Here is a 6,838-nt window from a genome sequence, read left to right as displayed (position 1 = left end):
TGTAAAAACTGTCTGTGATTTTAACGGTAAAAGTCTGTACAATCTACAGTGAAAACCTGTTAAATGATTAACAGCTCATTTCTGTACAAAATATGGAAAATAGCTGTAACAGATCTAACCTTCATTTTCGAGAAACTAATCAGAGTGTCTGAAATCTCACCTCACACCCTCTTTCACTAGCCCCTAAACTAGTCAATTAGTTTAGTCCACAAGACAGAGATCCAAAACCCGTCGAAATGCAAAAATAACCACCTGATCAAATTCAAAACTGCCCAATTGGACGGGAAACTGGGCCAATCTGGCAACAATATGGAGTGCATTGTGTACGTGCGCACACACAAATGTGGTCACTTTTGTGTAATCAGCTTTCCTACGTTTACAATATGTTATGACTGAAGTTTATTTATTTATTTATTATTGCGAATTGCACATCTTTTTCTTTGTCCTGCCTTCTTGTTTTTCTGTTATACGTTCAAGAGTTCACACTTAGATATTGCTTGACAGCTGTAAGCAGGTTTGGCATGCTGTCCCGGGAGAGAACCCTGAGCTCAGAGATAGTTGAGCCCAGGGCTCCCGCCAGGTCCATAGAGCCTGTGAGGGGAGTACGAGATCAGGTGGTTCTCGAGAGCTCCCCTTTTTTGTAAAGGAGAAAAGGAGGAGAAAGGGGTGGATGGGGGGTTTCTTTGGAAAACGAAGATAAGGGAGTAATGTCTAGCTAGGCTACTTATAGTGGGTTAGGATAGATCTGATTGGCTAACTAATGAGTGTAGATAGGTGGCCAGCTGCTGTCAGTTATATCACGTGCCTTGGTCTCGAGCTGACTTTCATGCTGGGCTGGTTGTTGTTAAGACGGGGCTGGTGTTTCATGGAGCGCGGAGCTTTCTTTCTTGTATGTAGCTGCGCTGATGCTGTTGTGATCTCCGCCGCCGTCGCTGTTGTTTTTGTCATTTTTTGTAGTTGCTGACGATGGTAGTAAAGGTGGTGTGGTATTGTAGTTGAAGAATAGTAGGAGATGTGGAGGATCCGTATTGTCCGTGAATAACTTTTGGAGGAGCTAGAGCGGACCTGTCGTTTGTTTCTTCGGAAAACGAAGATAAGGGAGTAATGTCTAGCTAGGCTACTTATAGTGGGTTAGGATAGATCTGATTGGCTAACTAATGAGTGTAGATAGGTGGCCAGCTGCTGTCAGTTATATCACGTGCTCTCCTCGAAATTAGTTTAAAAACTTCACTTAACCTATTTTGAGAGTTTGAGCGTGTAGGGGTGGCCTGCCTATTTATTTGATTACTTTTGACTATGTTTATGTTTAGGGAGTAAGGTAAGCTTCTTGTATTTGTCTTTAAATAGTAATAGGTAATTTAGTGCATTTACTTTATAGATTCTTTTGTTTGTTATTTTGGCCTGTGGTCACCCTGAAGAGATGCTCATTTACATTATCTACATTTTTCTATAATTAACCTATTCATATATACTCTCAACTGAGTGTCTGACTTTGGTTGTCGACCGAAGAGAATCTTTTGCCTTTAGTTTTTGTTTTGTTTGGGAAATCCACCACCCCAACAAATTTGTTTTTCCGTGTAGAATTTAAATCAAACTTTGCTTATCAAATCGTGCACCTATAAATTACTTGCGCATATACATATAACCTTGATGCATGCATACACCCACATACAAATAAACTTGATTCTTGCATACACCATAAATTAACACTCGCACACATAAGGTCGCTGCATGCTGGTATAGCACTCGAGCAAACTTATAAAATAAAATTCACAAACATATTTATCAGGAATCTGGTTATTGCAAAGCTGATGAAATAGAAAGAATGTGATAGAGGTATTAAATCTGTTAAATAATGAAAGTGTGTTATATAAAATAATATACAATATTAGTCTATATTAATAGACTATATAAAATATGTAAGAACTGTTTTGTGTTAAACCTTTTAATTTAATCATATAATTACATACACAAATATAAATAGACAGATAGAACCCTTAAAGCACGTTTAAGATGAAAAGCAACCAAAACTATGAATATATTCATCTGTTTGTAAAGGCTAAATACAAATAAAAAGTGAACATTCATTTATTAATAAATTTTAGTGTACTTTTTATTTTTCAAAAAGTTAAAAGAGCCAGGAGTTATTATAGACTTTGCAAATTTAGTTTGCAGATATTTGTAGGTGCAGACATCTATTTTGTGTGTTCTCGGCAGTTTTTACCGGCTTTTTAAAATTTGTCCATATCGATATTGGAATTATATTGTGTCGACCGAAATTAAGAAATATATCGTGATATAAATTTTTGCCATATCTTCCAGCCCTAATTTCTAGTATTTTAAAAGTTAAGTCATAGAAAATAGTTTTATTAGATATTGTTTGGGATGTGTAGGCTTGGGTACTGAAACCCAAATCAAAATCAAATCAGCATGTGAATTTCAGTGCTACGACAAGGGCGTGAGAAGCATCAAAGGGGTGCATGAAAGGCACACATAGGCGTTGTGTCCCACCATCACTAAACAATTTAATTCTAAACAACTTTGAGGAATACAGACAGGCGATATCAGGCGATTGTTATTGTTGCTTAGGGAACAGACGCACACAACGTGCGCTGTACAGCGCATTCAGAGCGAGAGTGACATTCTTCAGATCAACACGCATGATCACGTTCATCAAATTTGCTTAAACTAAGCATTGTAAAGAGTATTTTACAAGCAAGGATTCTGACACAGCAACTCTCTTTACAAAAGTTGCGTGTAAGGAGGAAACATGTCAAACTTAATGACACATTTGAGGGCTCAAAGGCAGAGGAATGCCTCTCTTGCATGCTCTCGGTGTCACGTGCAATCGCTCCCTCAGGCATTCGCTCCCTCTGCTTTCACGGCACTTGCTCTCTGGGTGCTGCGCGCATCAGTTCCCGGCATTCTTCAGAAGTTGATGCCCAAATTGACACAGGTAATAAAAAGATTAAACTTCAGTCATGTTCATGTTGTGAAACACTATCAAAATGTCCACTGTTGATGAAATTAGAGTTCTGTTTTCATTAGCGATTTTAACACTTTTAGCATAAGTCCTCGGCTATGCAGAGACTATTATAAATCAGAAATCTAGTGTACAGAGTTTTACATTAGGAAATGCAGTCTTGAATTTACAACCAGTCGGCAAGTACCAAAGAACAGATGTAACACATTGATCAAATGTAGTTTTCAGTCACGCTCATGTAAGTCATATTCAACTCGTTTATTTTTTGCCTTCGTTCATTTTTTATTTCCATCTTCAACACAGGATTTATTTACAACACATGTATGAACGTAAGTTTAACTAACTAATTTCTATTTTCTACTTTTTTATCTTCCCCATGCTGACAGTCCGTGCATAACATTTTACTAGTTATTTTGCAAGACAGTTGTATTCAGACAAAGTCCCTTTAAGTAGTATTTTATTAAGATTAAAGTGTAATTTAAAGACTTAATCAGTTAACTTTGAAAGTTAAAATAATGAGTCAAATTATTTTGTAACTAATTTATTGTGTATATCAAAAATATACAGTAAATATTTCTTAAGGAGGCTAATATTACTGACCTTAATTTTTTTTTATTAAAAACTGCTTTTATTTAAGAAATAAACAATTGGAAATATGACTTATTATGACTCCAGAATATTTTTTTTTTCAATAAACACTGAAAAGCTTTTCATAAAATGGCAAAATAAAATGACTTTAACTGTAGGCCTATCTGTTAAAGTTTACAGGTGCAACAATGTGCCTTGGTGTACTTGAATGTTAGAAATGTGTTATCCTACACCAGTACAAAGTTACTTGTCAAATAAATGAACAAGGAAGATTATTTTGAGTTTAAGTTATTTAATTATCTTGTTTATGAAGACTGCAGAGTGATGCATGAAAAAAATACTTAAAAATTTTTTTCTAAGTATTTTGTGATATATATGTTAAAATGTGCTCTTAAAAGTACGTGGCCCCTGCCCGCCCCACCACAGGTTAATAGTAAGCTAATGTAATCTTATAATGCAAATTTTAAATTCATGCAAACCAACAAATGATCAAAGGAAATATATTAATGTAATTCAAATATATCAAATATGACTTGATGTTCTCTTTAAACTTTAATTATATAGTTCAAAATTATTTTTTAAAAGATTTTATCAAATAAAAGATTTTTGTAGAGTCTTCCACCATCATTTTGTGGCTAAAACTTATCGTTCAGGGACCGTTTTGGCACCGGTATCGTTTTAAAGCACTGGTATCGAAAAAACCCCAAACGATACCCAACCCTAGTCAGAACAGTTGAATAGCCCAATTAAAGCAGACTCTGTCTTCTTTTGTTTAATGATCTCTGCCGAGATCTTGAGAAATTACTTTTTATTGAGTAATTTGTTTTATTTTTATTAATTTTTATTTTATTTAAAGTTTCATTCTCAGTTGATTTCATCTTTGGTTTTGGCTGTATTTGTATTTTTCTTTCCTTTAGTGATTCTGCTTGTTAACAGTTGTTCATCAATAATTCTCAATCCTCCTTAAATTAGACACTTAATTATCTCATTAACTTCATCACTGTTTGAGTGTTCAACCCTCTGTAGTTAGGACACTAGTGAGGATTTTGCTCTGGAATTTAAGGCTTAAATGTGTTCAATGAAAAATACAGACTGTGGAATGTATTTTTAACAGAAATATTATGTAAACTGAATTTATGAATGTAAAATGTTGAAAACAGTAGATTATGGCAAACACAGCTGCCGGTATTTTACCGTTAAATCAAGGGGGAAAAAAACAGCAAAATACTGTAAAACAGTTTTTGTGTCACCATTGTGGAGGACAGTAGCTTGAGCATCTTCGTGCAAGTCCAAGATGAACTAAGAGTGTTTGATGTTATGCTGCATCTTCTTTTGTTTAAAGGTAACAGTGTAGTTACTGATGCAGTGAAAATCTGTTAGCTAATTAGCTAACTAACATGAACACATTAGTGCATTGAATGATGTTGTGAATTTCTCTAGTCTGGCTCGCAGTACCAAACTTTTGTGAAATTCTAAGACGAGCCCAAAAATAAAAAAATAAAAACTTTCGGTTGTCATCAAAGTAGAATCCTTTAATAAGAAAAATTCAGCGTGGCTGTGGCGTCATCGAAAGAAATCTCTCGATTGGTACAACAGACACTATGTTTAAACACATTTGATACATGTAGGACAGTCTAAAACAAAGCATGCAAATGAAGTTTTTAAAACATTTTTCTCCCTCCTCTATCCTCCTCCTCCACCCTCATCCTCCACACTTACTACTGATGACTTTGCTACATTCTTTTGCACCAAAACTGCAAAAATCAGTGCTCAATTTGCTGCACCTACAACAAACACGCAAGATACAACACCAACACCACACACACTCACCTCTTTTTCTCCGCTCTCTGAGTCAGAGGTGACCAAACTCGTGCTATCTAGCCATGCAACCACCTGTCCGCTTGATCCCATTCCCACTCATCTATTGCAAGCCTTTTCTCCTGCAATCATACCAACACTGACTCACATAATCAACACATCTCTTGACTCTGGTTTATTCCCCACTTCATCTAAGCAGGCTAGGGTAACCCCACTGCTAAAGAAACCCAACCTGGATCAAACGCTACTTGAAAACTACAGACTAGTATCCTTGCTTCCATTCTTGGTCGAGATTCTGGAGAAAGTAGTGTTCAATCAAGTGCTGGATTTTCTTACTCAAAACAACCTCATGGACAACAAGCAATCCGGCTTTAAGGAACGCCACTCAACTGAGACTGCTCTGCTCTCGGTCGTAGAGGATCTCAGACTGGCTAAAACAGACTCTAAATCATCAGTCCTCATCTTGCTGGACTTGTCAGCTGCTTTTGACACTGTAAACACACAGCTATGTCACCCTGCAGCCCAAGACCGGTTACTCATTGAAGCTAAGCAGGGCTGAGCCTGGTCAGTACCTGGATGGGAGACCACTAGGGAACACTAGGTTGCTGTTGGAAGTGGTATTAGTGAGGCTAGCAGGGGGCACTCAACCTGTGGTCTGTGTGAGTCCTAATGCCCCAGTAAAAAGGGGACACTACACTATCAGTGGGCGCCGTCTTTCGGATGAGACGTTAAACCGAGGTCTTGACTCTCTGTGGTCATTAAAAATCCCATGGCACTTCTCGTGAAAGAGTAGGGGTGTAACCCCGGTGTCCTGGCAAAAGTCCCTCTATCGGCCCTTACGATCATGGCCTCCCAATCATCCCCTTCCACCGAATTGGCTCGATCACTGTCTCTCCACTCCACCAATAGCTGGTGTGTGGTGAGCGCACTGGCGCCGTTGTCCTGTGGCTACCGTCGCATCATCCAAGTGGATGCTGCACACTGGTGGTGGTATGGAGAGACCCCCCCTCATGATTGTAAAGCGCTTTGGGTGTATGACCATACACAAGAAATGCGCTATATATAAATATATAAATATAAATAAATAAACTGTTATTCAGTGGTTCAGGTCTTACCTCTCTGACAGGTCATTCAGGGTATGTTGGAGGGGAGAGGTGTCCAACCTACAGCAGGGCTCTGTTCTTGGGCCACTTCTCTTCTCCATTTTGACGACATTGTTAGGATCAGTCATCCAGAAACATCTCAGCCTGTCTGTCAGACATTTCACACTGGATGAAAGATCATCATCTTCAGCTTAACCTCACAAAAACAGAAATGCTTGAAGTTTCTGCCAACCCGACTCTACATCTTATCTTTTCAATCCAGATGGATGGGGCAACCATTATTGCATTCAAAATGGTGAAAAGAATTGGAGTAACGATTGATGACCAACTAAACTTCTCTAACCAC

At 37.7% G+C, this 6,838-nt stretch overlaps 1 protein-coding gene and 1 long non-coding RNA gene across 2 annotated transcripts in view; one reads left to right on the top strand and one right to left on the bottom strand.

Annotated features, from left to right (window-relative positions):
- The window catches only part of rufy3 (RUN and FYVE domain containing 3), an 881,807-nt gene that overhangs the window by 132,731 nt on the left and 742,238 nt on the right, over positions 1-6,838 (bottom strand). The window lies entirely within an intron of this gene.
- LOC148679708 (uncharacterized) overlaps positions 1-6,838 on the top strand; it is an 890,299-nt gene that overhangs the window by 535,888 nt on the left and 347,573 nt on the right. The window lies entirely within an intron of this gene.

The sequence above is a fragment of the Danio rerio genome, chromosome 5, assembly GCF_052040795.2.
Source record: "Danio rerio strain M-AB ecotype USA chromosome 5, GRCz13ab, whole genome shotgun sequence".
Classification (NCBI taxonomy): Eukaryota; Metazoa; Chordata; class Actinopteri; order Cypriniformes; family Danionidae; genus Danio; species Danio rerio.
The sequence above is the reverse complement of the archived record's forward strand: the minus strand, read 5'-3'. Positions and strand labels throughout refer to the sequence as shown.